The sequence below is a fragment of the Pelophylax lessonae genome, assembly GCF_965119305.1.
Source record: "Pelophylax lessonae genome assembly, chromosome: 5".
Classification (NCBI taxonomy): domain Eukaryota; kingdom Metazoa; phylum Chordata; class Amphibia; order Anura; family Ranidae; genus Pelophylax; species Pelophylax lessonae.
The window spans coordinates 350,767,979-350,787,105 of NC_138772.1; positions in this window are offsets into that span (position 1 = coordinate 350,767,979).

Below are 19,127 nucleotides of genomic sequence, written 5' to 3' on the forward strand. Positions count from 1 at the left end.
AAAAGTGTAAAAAATGTCAGTTAGGGGTCCGATCTGTCCGTCGCAATGTCGCAGTCCCACAAAAAATTGCAGAGCACAAAGAAGAACTATCACAAAAATACTGCTTAGATGGTACATGACTCCCTATAGATTGGCCAAATTTTCAGCCCAGACGCCCTTTCTATGCCGGAGGAAATGCGCAAATATAGACACTCTACTACACACTCTAGGAGGAGGGAAGCCAGCAGCACTGCAGGTGGGGGGGTTGATGCAACACGAAGGATGCCCAGGCAGTAAGGGGAATTAGCACCGCACGTAGTGATTATGGTGTGACCGGGCACACCTGGCGCACTCCCTGTGCACACCTATGGTAGGGCAGATATTACCATTACCATAAAAGAGAACTTAATTTCTGTTGTGAAAAAATAAAATATGGCTACCAGGAGCATCAAGGGCATAATATGTCCTTAGAGATTTTAGTAATCCAATTGCTTTTATTTAGAAAATTAGAAAGAAGATATCTGACAGACTTTCAGTGCAAAAAGGGAATAAGAAGGTACAAACACTAATAAGCAAATATGGTCACACGGCGTACATAATTATTTAAAAACAATCATAGGAACAATCTTTTTAGTACATCTTTATGCACTGAGAGGAGTATTAGCTTAAAATGATCTCTAATACAAGTATATCTAAAAAAACAAAACAAAAAAAAAAAAAAACATAATTCATCTTTAAGACAGTTTAAAAGTATGTCATTCTTGTTTTATTTTACAGCTAAAAGCTAACGATCTGTCACAACCTCTGCCAAGTTGTCAGGTGTCAAGGACATATCATGCTCTTCACTTGGTGAATGTCTATCTTACAGTATCGCAGAGGGATGTAGCTGCATTTTAAACACAAATGTCAGTTTGCCACAAACTTTAAGCACTCACTATCAAATAGTATGCTTTTAAACTAAAAAGTTTTTTTCTGTGTATGGCATCATATCCTTTGCGTGTGCTCACTTTTTCAAGTGTAATGCACCCTGAAACGCTTAATATGCATATCTTTGAGAGTCTTTGCTTGTTAATTTTCTGTTATTATAGATTAAGAGACAAGCAATGAAATTAACCATGTTTAGACTTAAAGTGTTACTATACTCTAAACTAGGGATCAACCGATTATCAGCAAAGCCGATATATTGAGGGCTGATGGACTTTCCCCGATATATCGGAATTGGCTTTTGATTTACCAATATTGGTGTCCATAGCCGACGGTCGGCTGTTTTGTAGTGACAACTGATGCAGCTGAGAAGCCGCTCAGCTGTCATTCCAAGGAGCGGGAGGAGACTTCACCCCCCTCTCCAGCCGCCTTCCGCGGCTCGCCCAGGTCTCCTGTCCCACCAGGAGACCCGGGCATCCTACCTTCACCGTCGCCGTCTGACCAGGTCTCCATCTGCACCACCGCCGTCTGACCGAGTCTCCATTTCTTTGAATTCGGCGCCGCCGAGTACCCGGAAGTGATGTCATGTCATAACCAAATTAAAAATCTTACAGCATTCAAAAGAAAACAGCCAAACTTGGCGTTTTGAATGCTTTAAGTGCAGAGGAGGGGTTTGGGGTCTTTTAGACCACCAAATCCCTCCACCATAGTACCTGTAGACATTAAAAAAAAAAAAATGTAATGTCCGAAAATATCGGCAGATATCGGCCGATACCGATATCTGATGACCAAAATATCAGTATCGGCGGTAAAAAAAAACTATATCGGTTGATCACTACTCTCAACAGGAAAATTAGTCTGTATATGCAGTAAAGCATGCTTGTTATACACACTATAAAACCTGTGCATTGTGTAAAAAGGCTGTTTGATTCTGTCTTCTCTAAACATCCCCTTCTCCCACAGTCCCCAATTCATCTCCAGATAGTACAGAGCCTTTGGAGCACTCTGCATATGCTCAGTTTGGTGTGTATTGCTAGAGAGTTTTTTGTTTTTTTATTTGGAGGGTGCATGTGCTCAGCACAGGGCCAATCAGCACTGTCCAGAGGGTCAGAGGTCCAGCAGCCTCAAATGACAGTCAAAGAATAGTGAAAACTCCTCCTATAAGCTTTAACCAGATAAAAAAGTTCATAAGTAGGGATGATCGAACTTTTGAAAAGTCCGGTTCGACCAGAACACCCGATCTTCCCAAAAGTTCGGCTCGGATTTCAGAACCCCATTGAAATCAATGGGACCCGAACTTCGGTAATCAAAAAACACAATTTTGAAGCCCTAAAACCCAATAAATGGCTCTAAAAAGTGCCTAGGGTTCTGGGTCATGCCCCAGGGACTATTAACCACACAAAAAAAGTTCTTAAAAATTGTCATTTTTGATAGAGAGCCAATTATTGAAAAAATAAAAAATAAAAAAAATGAGATTTGTTGATTTTGGATTTAGTGTCTGGGGGGTCTAAAAAGTGTACCTGTGAAGTTTCAGCTCTGTAGCATGTCCAGAACCAGAAAAAAAAAGATTGTTTGTATTATGTCACTTATAGAACAGGGATATGGCTCTGCTATTTTCACACCTTGCCGTATCAAGCGTTTTTTTGGGGGTTATTGGAGGCAGGCATAACATCAGAACTTCTGTGTAGGGGTATATATACACACATACTTATATGTATATATACCCATACACATATATAGGTGTGAAAGTAGCAGAATACTATACTTGCGCTAATGAAATAATTAACACCAATATGGCTCCGCTCCTATCACACCTATATATGTGTATGTGTAAAATACATATAAGTGTGTGTGTATATATACCCCTATACAGAAGTTCAGATGTTTTGCCTGCCTCCAAAGACCCCCAAAAAAATGCCCAAAAAAAACGCCTGCTGCAAAAACACACCTGGGCGTTTTTTTTGGCGCAAGCATTTTTTTGGGCATTTTTTTGGGTTCTTTGGAGGCAGGCAAAACATCTGAACTTCTGTATAGGGGTATATATATACACATACACTTATATGTATTTTACACTTACACATATATAGGTGTGATAGGAGACATATTGGTGTTAATTATTTAATTAGCGCAAGTATAGTGTTCTGCTCCTTTCACACCTATATATGTGCAGGTGTATATATACAGACATGTGTGTGTATATATACCCCTATACACAAGTTCAGATGTCATGCCTGACTCCAAACTTGTCCTCAAAAAATCCCTATAAACGCCTGCAGCCAAAAAGCAGGCTGACCGGTGAGAAGCCATATCGCTGCTCTGAAAGTGACCTAAGAGAAACAATCTTTGGTCACCCTGCCATAGCAGTCAGAGTCAGTTCACCCTACACTACATTACGGTCACCCTGGCACTTAACCCTTTCCCTACAGAAACTAAAATTTTGCATCTAACTAAAGTAGAAAATAGAACCCTAACTACACTAGATATCCCTTTCCTCGCACTAATAAATGCTAAATGACACTTTTGAAGCAAAATGAACAGAACTGCTTCCACTCTCTTCCATGTCCCTGTATTACAATGCTAGGAATTTGGCGGGGGCTATCTTATATACTGGGGGGCGTATTCACTAATGATTGGCCTAGGGACCCCCTAGTCACTCCAATCACATTCCTAGCATTCTCCTGCCCCCTCAATTGGCTTTTACTAATGGTTCTGGTCCAATCACGGGCTTTTAAAGCCCATTTCCTGTACCATTGCATTTTGGTCGGTTGTGGTTGCCGAATTCCGAACTTTTTCAGTAAAAAGTTCTAAATTCGGCCGAACCTCAAACAGTCAATGTTCGGGTCGAACTGATGGTCGACCCGAACCGTTCGATCATCCCTATTCATAAGCAGCGCTTGATAGGAAGATTCCTCCACCACCTTCAAGGCACAAGATAGCACACACCACCACATGTGATCTCACAATCCTCTTACCAGATAGAAGGTAATATGAGGCATGTATCAAGTGCAGCCAGAGGATCCTCCAGTTTAAAAGCAATCCCAAATGTAGCATTCACGATCATCAGGAATAGCTTTAACCAGACACTGATAGAAGCCACAAAACTGCTACATACTGCTGATGAGAAAAGGTGTTTATCAGTTTATATTTACTAAAATAATTGAATTTCCATGTTCTATGTGCTGTGGGAGACCAGATATAGTGAATGCAGGGTCCTGGGTTTAGTAACACTTTAACTAAGGAACTCTTCCAATTTATAATAACATAATAGAAAATGAACCAAGCAGGGCTACAAGCTAAACTAATCTATTCTAAAATGACTTGATTCAATGCTTAATGTGCTTTCATTAAGAAATCTGACCAGAGGCTTGGACTGAAATTAAAATCCAAATTAAAGGCAGGAATTCTAACCTTCACTTTACTTTTGTCTCTGCAGTTTCCTCATTCAGACAAACTTACGCATCCACAGTTGCTCATACAACAGCCCTTAATTTAGCCATGAAAAATTACCACTTAATTAGACAAGACTAGAAAAGCAGCCAATGTGATCTTCTTTTTCCCAGGTAACTGAATATGAAGTCTGGTATTATCAATCAGCTCTGGTTTAGACCACACTTGCTGATGTAATTTAGAAACACTGCCTGCACTGTTTAGAACGTCCTTCCAGCTTGACCATTTGTAGCACTTGCTTCATCCTTTTGGTAATCGAGCCACCAGCCTGGATTATTACTGTTTGGGTGCATCTTTGAAAACAGGTGCTGATATGTTTTCTCCCTTTACCACAGCTGTTGTGGCAGGAATATCAGATTCTATTCTTTAATTTCATGCAAATAAAATTCTGTTAATTTAATTAAATAAAATTCAGTTCATTACCTTAATACAGAGTGAGTGTTAACTAGGCAGGCATAACCTCTTATACAAACCAACTAACTATATCATAATTTTACTAGTGATTAAATTTTTCTCTGATTTACCACTTAAAGTAGAACTATAGGCAATCCTTTTTTGCCATCTGTGTCCCATTGCGGAGATTTCACTTCACTTCTTGTCTCTAGGTCAAACAGGAAGTGAGAGAAAATCCCTGCAAATTAAGGAAATTCCTTGGGGACCCCAGGTCACCAGAACTAGTATCCCCATGGGAAGTGTTCCCCACTATTATTTTTCTGGGAACAACCCAAAATATGAGATTTTCATTTACTTTCAATTTCAATTATAATAATTATAATGGTAAACAGGATAAATAGAGATGGGGAATCTTCTAAAGAGGACACAGACAGCAATAAAAATTGACACGTGTTCTAATACCTCTCCATTCTATCCAAAAGTTAAAAAAAATGTTTTGCCTTTAGTTATACTTAAAATCAGTTTTAATGTAAATGTTTTAAAAACGAATTTAAGTATTTGAATGTAACATAGCACAATTAAATAATACTTTAGAAAAAGTCCAAACCACTTACCTTGACTTTCTACACCTGCAACCTTCAGCTTCCTCTGCATTGTTTCCCAAACTTTCTGTTGCAGAGAGCACACCCATATCATCATCAGAAGTCCTGTTTTTTCTCCCCTTCTGGACTACATGCCCCATTGTTCTTAGCACAAGCAGGCATGCTTGCCCCCAGTCATTCACAACATTTGGAGCTGCTTTCAGTCTGGGACTGCCTGTATGTGTCAGTGAAGGCAAGGTCCTCACTTCAGTATGTAGTCCTACCCTGGAGCACGCACAACAGGACTTCATAGGACCCTTCGAGACATGGAGCTATCCTCACCAAAAATCAAGACGAAAAAAAAAAAAAATGACTGGTATTTTCATCTGAGTCCAATGAGATTTGCAAATTGCACTCATATGGCCAAACAAGAGAGATTAGTCCTTGTGTAACAGATTTGTGATTTGAGCCTATAGAATGCAAAATATGTTGTAAATACCATTGCATGTGAGTGTGTCAGTTTTATTTCATGCTATAAAAAAAAATTATATAAAAATGTAAAAGAAACATATAATTATGGCAACATGCCTCCAGGCTTGAATACACAACTTGTCTACGTTCATATCTGTTCTTTGCCAGGGCATAAATTAGTTATTTTCACTGCTAATGCAACCAATCAGAGTATTGCTGGTGCAAAAGCAATATAGGGGTTCAAATGTATCTAAAACCAAAACATACATTTTTTTTTTATAGAAGGTGAGAGGTTAGAACTCATTATATTTTTTATGCTATCTATGTCATCACAGGGAGTTTTAACTTCTCTGTTTTTCCTGGTACCCGCTAGCGCCAGGGACAAAAGTGAAAGAAGTTTAAGATTTTTGTTTGTCACCGGTTGAATAGAGGGGTAATCTTCCAGTGGGGTTACGTGAATAATGAGGGATATTCCCTCACTTTGGAGAAATTTCCTCTCACTTCCTGTGGGGTCTACAAGACAGGAAGTGAAGGGAAATATCTCTAGTGAGACACAGGTGGCAAAGACAAACCTGACAAGGATTTTACAGCTCACCAACTCTTAAATAGTAAAAGGGTAACTTTAAATATATCTCCAAAGGTAATTTGCAAACACCATATCATAAAATATTACTTTTTGTTCAAACTACATTTTTAAAAAAATTGGACCTTAATGGGTGTAAAAACAGCAGTTTACATTTTTTTTTGAATTATAGGATGTATCCATTGGACCACAGAGAACAATACAGAATAAATGTGAAGTTGAGAAACAAGGTCTATGCATTTCACACTTAAATATCTGCTTCTTTGGGACTTCTATGGTCTCACACATGTATTGCTAAAACCTAAGACAAAAAAGGTTATACCATGGTTACAGCCCCCACCCCCCCCCCCCCCCAATTGCTGCTAAACAAGAAATTTGAAACATTAGAAACAGATTCCATTTGTAACTCTGTACCAAAATGTTTTAATTGATATGTGAAGTGTAAAGAGAGTCATACAGGTTTTGGACATTCCAGTAGGTCTTTGGTAATATCAACAGAACTGAAAAAATGTAGCCAATGCATTCTGCATTTCCAGCTGTTAACCTAGCAAAAAAAAATGCAAGCCTTCCATGTGAGTCGGCTACTTTTTGAGACCTCTCCTAAAATGCATAAAGACCTGTTAGCCCTATTTGAAACCTGTGCAGTTGTGGATGATATGTTCATTGGTAGTATAATCACATTTATACCAACATCCCACCTCTATTATTGGTATTGACATGGATAATACAATTCCCTACTCCAAAATGAAAAAAAGTTTTTACTTTAGATATAATTTATTTGAACAAAAATTAAAGGTGTGCTTGTCTACTAATGTCTACTAACAGTTAGAGATTTCATGCTATCTTACATTCATAGAAAAGGGAACAACTTGTCAATACATTTATTGCACTACAAAATCTTGTGGGAAATGCATAATGCCCCAGGACGACGTCACTTGTGATGAAACACGTCGGGTTAGTGACGTGCTGACGTCACTGCGCCTCAGAGATCCCGGAAGGACGGGCGACATTGCGGTAGCTGGCCAGCTATGATTTTTTATCTGCTTTGTTGTAATTGCATATATTTTATAAATTTAATAAATATATTGCGTTTTTACACTATAACAAATTTTATTGTTATTCCATGGGGAGTGACATCCATTATAAGGCTGTAAAGTTGGATGAATGGCCGGATGCATATAGGAGAGTCCACTAGTCCTCTCATTCCTCTGGTGACACGAGGCCCTGACAGGGTTAAACACAAAGCGCTGCTGACCTACTGAGGTCTTTTTTCTGGTAAGCAGGCCATCCTGTTTGGTGGAAGATATCATTATTGGTGATGGAAGGGTATATTGTCTCGGGGACACATACTATATTGTGTTGGACTATATTTTTTATTTCATAGGTGTCACACACTAATGTGAATGGACTATTTTTTATTTTATAATTGATTTTATGTTTATGAACTTATGTCAATATTGCACATCATTTTTGAATTGAATAATTTGTAACAGCGCAACTTCACCTGTATACAAATGTATAATGGTTTAATAGAACTTGATAAATTCCCAGATTCAGAACCACTACTTCCTGGTACACATTGACAGGACAGGACACCATATACAGACCACCGCTGCAGGTTTTATTTATTTATTATTGGTTATACTGTATGTGATGCAGTGATACTTGAGCTTTAGTTTAGTGGCTTATCCTAGAAGTAAGTGTGTGAAAATTTACTACAGGTAGAGCCATACCTTATCTCTTAGCATTGAAGCCTGAAGATGGTAGAGATCACAGTGGAGGAAGCACTTTGTTTGTCCTAACAGATATACTTCCTTCGCTGTAACATCTGGGGATATCCTTGGCCCTCGTATCTGGGACCTTTGTGTGATGTATGGATGGGTCCTGGTCTTCTTGTCCCTTCCTAATCAGTAGTCACAACAGTGCAGTCCATCAACAGGGTTGATTCCCCTTGCCCCTTCAATTCCTTCTATCTTGGTTTTAGATTTTACATGGCTTTTCTTTACAATATGAACTTCTAAGCAAGGTGTATGAAACCACATAGCTCCACAATCAACACCCCTGATGAAAGATGCATCTGAAACGCTTCGGGTTCCAAGTGGCTTTGTTTGCTATGAAGTTCTAGTACCTGCGAAGTATTTTGTATCAGCCGTGTTAATTTTATATGTGTTATATATTTGTTTTTCATTTTCTTGTTGAGACACGTATGTCCTTTTAACAATAATGAACTATTAATAAATATATTTTTGAAGTGCCGCTTTATGAACTTTAGAGCCATACCTTTGTTTGTTTGAATGTAAGACATTTATTTTACAAATATACAGACAAATTAACAGAATATGTCATTCACAAGAAAACATTCTAGTTAAAAAATCTTTACTCTAGATAAGGAAACTTGAATGACCCATGTTTATTGTTTGAAGATATAGATGATTTTGTAGCTCTGCAATCTGAGTTTTGAAGGCTTGCTTCCTATGTTGGCTTAGTCACGTAAAGACACAATTCATAATTCGTTTCATGCTGCAGAGTGAAAGTGATTGTTACAGACAAATTTCAGACATATGGTTTTCCAGCAGCATGAATTATTGGACTCTTGAGTAGCTCATGTAAAACAAGGTGCTCACAATAAACTGACAGAGATAGACCGTATTTTATTTTTGGAAAGAAGCCTTAAGCTATAATGAGTCTGGCTGTTTGACATATTTGTATTGCTATTTCAGTTGAGAATTTTAACTGAAAAATTTAACTAACCCGAGGCTTGAAAATCACAGTTAAAATTTTAATAAGTTGTCAATGTAAGGCTTCAGTGTATTCATTTCAATTTTTATTCATGGTTTTCTATCAGTATATAACATGTATTTATTGTTCATTTTTTAAAACCCCCATAGCTATTTTTTTTAGCTGAAAATATATCCTGCTTTTTCATCCTGATCCTATAGCACCACACTTTGTTAAATGTGATAAAAATGAATAATAAATGTTATTATCTTTCTGATAATATTCACGGGACTACTCCCCTTATCCTGTTTTTTTTTTTGCTTGCCAGCTCTAATAGTGTGCATGTAAATCCCTCAGAGCAACCATTAAAACTCAGCTTCTAACTGTGGTGCAGATCACTAGGTGTCATGTATCTGTGTTACCTGTATATTGTTATCAATTAGCACATATTGTAGGTTACCCCTGGTCAAGCTGGGTCTTGAATCAGTGCCCATGAAAGACTGAGCAGAAATTTGTAACTCCCAGTGTGCAGACTTGATTAGCTGGCAAACCTATAAAAAGATTTTCTACATACATTGTTAGACTTTTTATAGCAAAAGAAATGGTTGAATACACGTTTTTTTGTGATTTCATCTAACTATGAATATCTGTATAATACCAGGAGCGAAAATGAAATATACAGCATGTATAGTCCCTAAAGATTTAGCAGAATATTTTTCCCATTTCTGGCTTTTCTATATAGCATAAAACCACATTCTGCTGTATGTGCTCTGAACAATATATACTGTATGAATGAGCAGTCTGCATAATTTCAAACTAGGGAAGAAAAGAGTAAAAACAATATTAAACTGAATATTCTTGATATACAGCCATGCCCTGCAGTAGCTCAGATATGCTTGGTTACTTGTTAAACATTCATATTACATCTCTCTCATTTGCACACAGTACCGCAATCCAAAGGAGCTTTTCAATACTTTAATTTACTACATTGCCCTTTGCCTCTAACCTCTACCTCCTACATGTTATTGGAACATTTTTCCCCTTTGCTGTTAAACCAGAAATTTTTCAACTATAGAAATTGATTCAACTTGTAACTCTGTACCAAAATGTTTCAAATGATATGTGAAGTGTAAAGAGAGTCATACAGGTTTCAGTAATTCCCGTAGGTCCTTGGTAATCAAGAGAGCTAACAAAATGTAGCCAATGCATTTTGCATTTCGAGCTATTAACCACTTGCCGACTGCCTAACGACGATTTACGTCGGCAGTCATTTACGTCGCTAGCCTGTGAGGGTCTAGGGAGCGAGCGCGCGCCGCAGGAGGCGCGCTCCCGCTCGCTCACAGACCCCCCCGCGCGCGATCGTCGGTTACAGAAGGAGAAAGGCAGGCGGCTAATGTAAACAAAGCCGCCTGTCATTCTCCCTTGTGTAACAGCACAGATCATACGGTCCTGCTATGTAGGACTGTTGATCTGTGCTGTTACACCACTAGCCACATCCAATCACAGTAAGAAACACGCCCCTAGGGACACACATAACCCCTCCCTCTCAAATAAAGTTAACCCCTTCACTGCCAGTGTCATTTTTACAGTAACAGTGCATATGTATAGCACTGATTACTGTAGTAATGTCACTGGTACAAGGGACTGATCTGTCCGCCGCAATGTCGCAGTCCCACAAAAAAAATCTCAGATCGCCGCCATTACTCGTTAAAAAAAAAATCAATAAAAATGACAAAAATCTTTCCCTTAGTTAGTAAACGCAATAACTTTTGCGCAAACCAATAAAAATACGCTTTTGCGATTTTTTTTTTTTTACCAAACATATGTAGCAGAAAACAAATTGGCCTAAAATGTTAAAAAATTTTGAATTTTTACATTTTTTGGGGGGAATTTCGTATAAAAAAATTTGAAAAATAATGTTATTTTTGCAAAATTGTCGCTCTTTTTTTGTTTATAGCGCATGATCAAAAAATCGCACAGGTGATCAAATACCACCAAAAGAAAGCTCTGTTTGTGGGAAAAAAAGGAGGTCAATTTCATTTGGGTACTGCATCGCACGACTGCACAATTGTCCGTTAAAGTCACGCAGTGCCGAATCGCAAAATAGGCCCTGGTCAGGAAGGGGGTAAAATCTTCCGGGGCTTAAGTGGTTAAACCAGCTAAAAAAGCAAACCTTCCATGTGAGTTGACTACTTATTGTGACCTCTGCTGATAATAATAAAGATCTGTTAGCCCTGTTTTGAAACCTGTGTAGTGCTCTCATCCTTTTAAAGTTATATATTACTTGAATTCCACAGTCCAGTTTGGGCCTTGTGGCATCTAGAGCTGCCTTTTTCTATAACTTTGAAGACTTTTCCACTCAATCAGTGTATCCTTCAACCAGAGTCTATTGTTCCGCCCTTTTTTCCTAAAACCCCTCCAATGTAAAACTTGGTAAGTTATCTCATTCCTTTAACTCAGTGATCCCTAAAGTTGTCAATATTAACCATCAACAGTGGATGGGACTAATGAAGAGGGTCAAAAAATGTTTGGGGGTCAATAGGTGGTCAATGAATTAGGGGAGGTCAATAATTGTTTAGGGTTCTTCATGCTAGGCCTTAGTTCTATAGGTGAGGTGGCTGCAAGTCAGCTAGTTTTACCCAGGGCTGAATGGTCAGCCATAAGGGGAAATGGTATGGACATGTCTCTGTCAGCTGTGTGTTATTGGCCTTCTTTACCAGTGTGCTTTGCATTGTATGACCTGTCACCCTCTCCCTTTCAAGAAGGCTATACAGTACAAACATGTTCACGTCCCTTAATGAGTACACTTACCTCAAATTCTATCGGGGACAGCCAGTGACTACACCAATAGGAATGATACCAAAGAACTGATTGCTGTGCATTTACTAAAAATTCTGCGTTGTAACAACCATAATGGAGGCTGCTGATACCATGATAAACTTTCAACTGTATTCACAAGAATAGTATTATTATTAATCATTTCCATAGTGCTATTATTTAAAATGTAATCTATTAACCACTTGCCAACTGCCGCACGACTATTTACTGCGGCGGTCAGCCCCTCACAGGCAAAGTGTAGTCCTACGTCGCTTGCCTGTGAGGCTCTAGGGAGCGAGCATGCGGCGCTGAAGGCTCGCTCCCGCTCGCTCTCGGACCCCCCGCCACGCGTGTGACCGGCGGACCCAATGTCCACCGGTCACTCTCGATCGTCGGTTACACCGGGAGAAAGCCAGGCGGCTAATGTAAACACAGCCGCCTGTTTTTCCCCCCTGTGTAACAGCACATATCATACAGTCCTGCTATGTAGGACCGTAGATCTCTGCCCTTTACACACACAGCCACATCCAATCACAGTTAGAATCATGCCCCTAGGGACACACTTAACCCCTCCCTCTCCAATAAAGTTAACTCCTTCCCTGCCAGTGTAATTTTTACAGTAGCAGTGCATATGTATAGCACTGATTACTGTAGTAATGACACTGGTACCCCCAAAAGTGTCAAAAATGTCAGTCAAGTGTCCGATCTGTCCGCCGCAATGTCGCAGTACCCCAAAAAAAGATTGCCACCATTACTCTTTAAAAAAAAACTATAAAAATGACAAAAATCTTTCCGTTAGTTAGTAAACGCAATAACTTTTGTGCAAACCAATCAAAATACGCGTTTGCGATTTTTTTTTTTACTATTTTACCAAACATATGTAGCAGAAAACAAATTGGCCTAAAATGTTAAAACATTTTGATTTTTACATTTTTTTGGGGGGGAATTTCATATAAAAAAATGTGAAACATATTGTTATTTTTGCAAAATGATTAAATAAATCGCACAGGTGATCAAATACCACCAAAAGAAAGCTCTGTTTGTGGGAAAAAAGGATGTCAAATTTGTTTAGATACAGCTTTGCAAGACTGCGCAATTGTCCGTTAAAGTCACGCAGTGCCGAATCGCAAAATGGGCCCTGGTCTGGAAGGGGGTAAAATCTTCCGGGGCTTAAGTGGTTAAATTGTATTATTTTATAAGAAATGTTCGGACTGAATAACAACATCAAACATTGAATTTTGGACTTGTGAGCTTGGATTGTTTAAAGTTTAAATGAAAGAGTTTTATTGCCTAATTTCCAACTTCAGCCTTACAAAGTGTTCTTTTGATCCAAATCTTTCCTATCCCATCCCTCCTCATCTTTTATTCCCACCTTCAAAATTCTGTTTAACCTATCTATTTTCAAAGTGGGTTTCTTTCTTCAATGAAGCATGCTGATTCGTAACACAGCAATATATAAAAAAAAAAATCCAAATTGTTTGAAGTGGGGTTGGTTTACTAAGGGAGCAAAGTACATTTTTACTTTTCAAGGGAATTTTGACTTAACTTAGTGAATGGTGAAAAATTACTTTGCAAAGAATGCCCATTCATATGCAATTAAAAAAAAAAATATTATGTTTGCACATAGTTGGATGCTGGAATTTAGCAGAGCTTCACCCTATTCAGTAAGCTAGGGGAAAAAAAAAATCACTTTGCTAAGTGAACAGTGTGATGGACATGGGTATCAGATCCCTGCCCTAATCACTACCTTCTGACAAAGGACCGGCCAATCTCACGCCACGCTGTCACTAATGTAGCTATGCCACTCTTAGCTGCACCCTGCACAAAACTTTTCCAGCTCGCGGGACCACAATCTAGGTGTCAGCAGCCTGAGAGCAATTGTCACCAGGCTAATTAGGCAATTTACTCTTTAAATGCCACAACCCCCGTTTTGGTCCGAGCAGGAGGAAGCTCGTAATTTTAGAAATATCAATTATGATTTTAGAATAATCGCCTGAAACACACACTGTCACCACAGACAGGGTTGTTCAGAGGGTTTATTCTATACAGTAGCACTCTTTAAGAGACAGGTTCTTTGTTAGCTTGCATTAAGCGCTTAGGGACAAGGTTAACACTTTTCAAAATAGGTAAAACTTTAGGCAAAACTTATTTTTTTTCATTTTGGAAAATGTAAGGGAGGGTTATAACCCCTCTCAGATTTTTTTCACCATCTGTGTCCCATTGCAGAGATTTCACTTCCTGTCCAATAGCCAAACAGGAAGTGAGTGGATATCCCTGCAAATTAGGGAATTTCTTGGGGACACCCAGGTTACCAGAACTAGTGTCCCCTTTGGAAGATTCCCCTTCTATTAATTTTTTGGGGACAATTCAAAATGTGGGATTTTCTTTACTTTCACTTTTGTGATAATGGTAAAAAGGACAAATAGAGAGGATGAATCTCCTTAACAGGGGCACAGACAGCAATGAAAACTGACATGTGTTCTAATCTATCTCCACTCTATCCAAAACTAAAAAAAAAAAAAAAAAAATGTTGCCTTTAGTTATAATTTAAGACAATAGAAAAAAGGTTGGGACTTTGAATGAGAGACATGACTGAGTAAAAAATAATTATATCATATTTATTGATGCATAAAAAGGGGGTAATCATGATGTATTGCACGTATAGGCTGACATGGTATAGTCACAATAAAGTAGTAAAGTACATGGTGTACACCCCAACAATTACAATCTCAAAAGAACCAACATGGCAATGAAACAATAGTACAGAGTATTAACCTCCCCCCCTTGTCTTACCCGAATTAGGGATGGAGAGACATGACAGGCTGATACATTTTTGTTTCACTGTGCATTGACTGCACATATTGGCTTAACATTTTTTAGCCTAAACGTGCTGTGTCAATATAGATTCCCTCTGGCTTGCTGGGGGTCTCTTTGCACTTTAGTCACAGGTATCAGCCCCTGTTATATTCATATATTTATATATTCCATATACTCCATACTGGATACATAATTATTTTTCAAGGGCTTATATGTGATCATACAAGGGCTTTCCAGTTTGCTCCAGCGGTGCTAGCTGGCGGTGATGGCTCTCTCCCCTCTGCAATCCTCGGGAGCTGCGATGTATGACGGGTGCCCTCCCCTTCCCCCTATGCTCCTTCGAGCGCGGCGGATCGGGTGGGCGTTCCCGACACACATCGGCGTCACGCCCTGCGCCGACGTGTGACGTCATTTGGCGCCGCATGCCGACGGCTGTTGTTCCATCCGGTGCATAAGAGGAAGCCGGCTGGGCGGAATGGCGTCTGCCTCCGCTCTGCGGCTCCATATCTTTGCACCTCGTGACGCTGGGCGCTTGATGGTCGGCGGGCTCGGGCGTCACTGCGTGTCACACTCTCCTTTCTGGCTGGATTTACTCCTTTTACAGGTTATTTCACATCATCCTTCTACCTTTACTACTCTCACACAAATTCCCCTCCCTTATTACTCCGCTTTTCATTCAGTCACCATTACACGCTTCCTTATCAGGCACAGCTGGTAGTCGGGTTGCTTCCGACTTTATTTAAATCTATCACCTCATTCACAATTTTTACCACTATCACATTACCCCCCCTTTTTCCTGCCTTTATTAGTTCATCCTACCACATATCACCCCCCCACACCCATTCACCCAACATAATTTCCAGGTTCTATATGTTTTGGCATTTCCCTTACTATATATACCATTTACTAGTATTTTGTTCTCCACATAGTACATGGTCATGTCGGTATTTTATTACCATACATACTAACTAAGTAGCCTTATATCCCTTATATAGTACATACTTATCTATTACAGTTAATATTTATACTCATTTCATACAGATATACTTTGGCTACTGCTATATATTTATCATAATCATGACCCTTTTATAACCTTTCATTATCTCAGTCTCTCATCACATCCCCCCATCTCACCTCACTTTATTTTCCATTCTCACACCAATCTTTATTTTCCCTCACCACACACATCAGTTCAGCAACATTAAGTTGTGTACTTAATACAATTAATTACCACTAATTATTGCCATTTACTCTATTCAGTTATACTCCGCTTACCCAGCAACATTTCTACAAAGTTACTCTGTTGTGACACCTTCGCCTTGCCAGCGGACCTCTCGTGCCCTCAGCTCCCGGGGGAGACATCAGGGGTTGTTGCCCCCACCCCCAGAACCAGTCACTGTTGGAGCTACTGTGTAAGTGTTGGGGTTATGGGGATCTTGCTTCCTATTCCCCCCCCCTTTTTCTCCCCTTCTTCCCCAATTTCCAAATTACCATCTAATGCAATGCACCTATACGCTTATACTCATTTACTTTTAGATATGATCATACACCGACTCTGAAGAAGTGGCGTTAGTCCACGAAACGCGTCAGTCAATGGATGTTATGTTGTCATGTTAATACTCTGTACTATTGTTTCATTGCCATGTTGGTTCTTTTGAGATTGTAATTGTTGGGGTGTACACCATGTACTTTACTACTTTATTGTGACTATACCATGTCAGCCTATACGTGCAATACATCATGATTACCCCCTTTTTATGCATCAATAAATATGATATAATTATTTTTTACTCAGTCATGTCTCTCATTCAAAGTCCCAACCTTTTTTCTATTGTCTCAATTGATATTAGGGATGGAGGCGCACGGCTAATCCCACCGTGCGTTTCACTTAAAGTCCCGCTTTCTCCCCCCCTTGTCTTACCCGAATTAGGGATGGAGAGACATGACAGGTTGATACATTTTTGTTTCACTGTGCATTGACTGCACATATTGGCTTAACATTTTTTAGCCTAAACGTGCTGTGTCAATATAGATTCCCTCTGGCTTGCTGGGGGTCTCTTTGCACTTTAGTCACAGGTATCAGCCCCTGTTATATTCATATATTTATATATTCCATATACTCCATACTGGATACATAATTATTTTTCAAGGGCTTATATGTGATCATACAAGGGCTTTCCAGTTTGCTCCAGCGGCGCTAGCTGGCGGTGATGGCTCTCTCCCCTCTGCAATCCTCGGGAGCTGCGATGTATGACGGGTGCCCTCCCCTTCCCCCTATGCTCCTTCGAGCGCGGCGGATCGGGTGGGCGTTCCCGACACACATCGGCGTCACGCCCTGCGCCGACGTGTGACGTCATTTGGCGCCGCACGCCGACGGCTGTTGTTCCATCCGGTGCATAAGAGGAAGCCGGCTGGGCGGAATGGCGTCTGCCTCCGCTCTGCGGCTCCATATCTTTGCACCTCGTGACGCTGGGCGCTTGATGGTCGGCGGGCTCGGGCGTCACTGGGTGTCACACTCTCCTTTCTGGCTGGATTTACTCCTTTTACAGGTTATTTCACATCATCCTTCTACCTTTACTACTCTCACACAAATTCCCCTCCCTTATTACTCCGCTTTTCATTCAGTCACCATTACACGCTTCCTTATCAGGCACAGCTGGTAGTCGGGTTGCTTCCGACTTTATTTAAATCTATCACCTCATTCACAATTTTTACCACTATCACATTACCCCCCCTTTTTCCTGCCTTTATTAGTTCATCCTACCACATATCACCCCCCCACACCCATTCACCCAACATAATTTCCAGGTTCTATATGTTTTGGCATTTCCCTTACTATATATACCATTTACTAGTATTTTGTTCTCCACATAGTACATGGTCATGTCGGTATTTTATTACCATACATACTAACTAAGTAGCCTTATATCCCTTATATAGTACATACTTATCTATTACAGTTAATATTTATACTCATTTCATACAGATATACTTTGGCTACTGCTATATATTTATCATAATCATGACCCTTTTATAACCTTTCATTATCTCAGTCTCTCATCACATCCCCCCATCTCACCTCACTTTATTTTCCATTCTCACACCAATCTTTATTTTCCCTCACCACACACATCAGTTCAGCAACATTAAGTTGTGTACTTAATACAATTAATTACCACTAATTATTGCCATTTACTCTATTCAGTTATACTCCGCTTACCCAGCAACATTTCTATAAAGTTACTCTGTTGTGACACCTTCGCCTTGCCAGCGGACCTCTCGTGCCCTCAGCTCCCGGGGGAGACATCAGGGGTTGTTGCCCCCACCCCCAGAACCAGTCACTGTTGGAGCTACTGTGTAAGTGTTGGGGTTATGGGGATCTTGCTTCCTATTCCCCCCCCCTTTTTCTCCCCTTCTTCCCCAATTTCCAAATTACCATCTAATGCAATGCACCTATACGCTTATACTCATTTACTTTTAGATATGATCATACACCGACTCTGAAGAAGTGGCGTTAGTCCACGAAACGCGTCAGTCAATGGATGTTATGTTGTCATGTTAATACTCTGTACTATTGTTTCATTGCCATGTTGGTTCTTTTGAGATTGTAATTGTTGGGGTGTACACCATGTACTTTACTACTTTATTGTGACTATACCATGTCAGCCTATATGTGCAATACATCATGATTACCCCCTTTTTATGCATCAATAAATATGATATAATTATTTTTTACTCAGTCATGTCTCTCATTCAAAGTCCCAACCTTTTTTCTATTGTCTCAATTGATATTAGGGATGGAGGCGCACGGCTAATCCCACCGTGCGTTTCACTTAAAGTCCCGCTTTCTCCCCCCCTTGTCTTAGTTATAATTTAATGACAGAAGTAAGTATCAGACCTAAATGTATAACAAACCTTCTTGGAAATAAAAAAGGATGGCGAATTAAGTTACTATGGAAGAGCTCTGAGCTGATTTTACAAATCTCTGGGAGATGAATGTGCATTGCATGCCTGTCACACAGCCTGTCTAAGGTGTACTGCCACATGAGGGTGCTCTTCAGCACTTTAAAGTATAACTAAATGCAAAACTGTTTTCTTCAAATTCCCTTGATGGCCTGTTCACACTTGGAAGCACCACACCATAAGTATTTTAGTACATTGCACTGCATTGCACTCAAAATAAATGACTTGCACCTTAATGCATGAAAAATAAGGGCCTGCTGGAAATTTTCATTGCATCGTAACACTTTGTGATGCTTTATTCTGTATTGCTATGCAAGCTTTCAGGTTGTTTTGTCAAGGCTTAATTGAACAATCTGACCTTAGAAGCTGATTGGCTTCAATGCACAGCAGGTTTTGCAGGTTTCCCAGTTTTAGTAAATCAACCCTTAAAACAC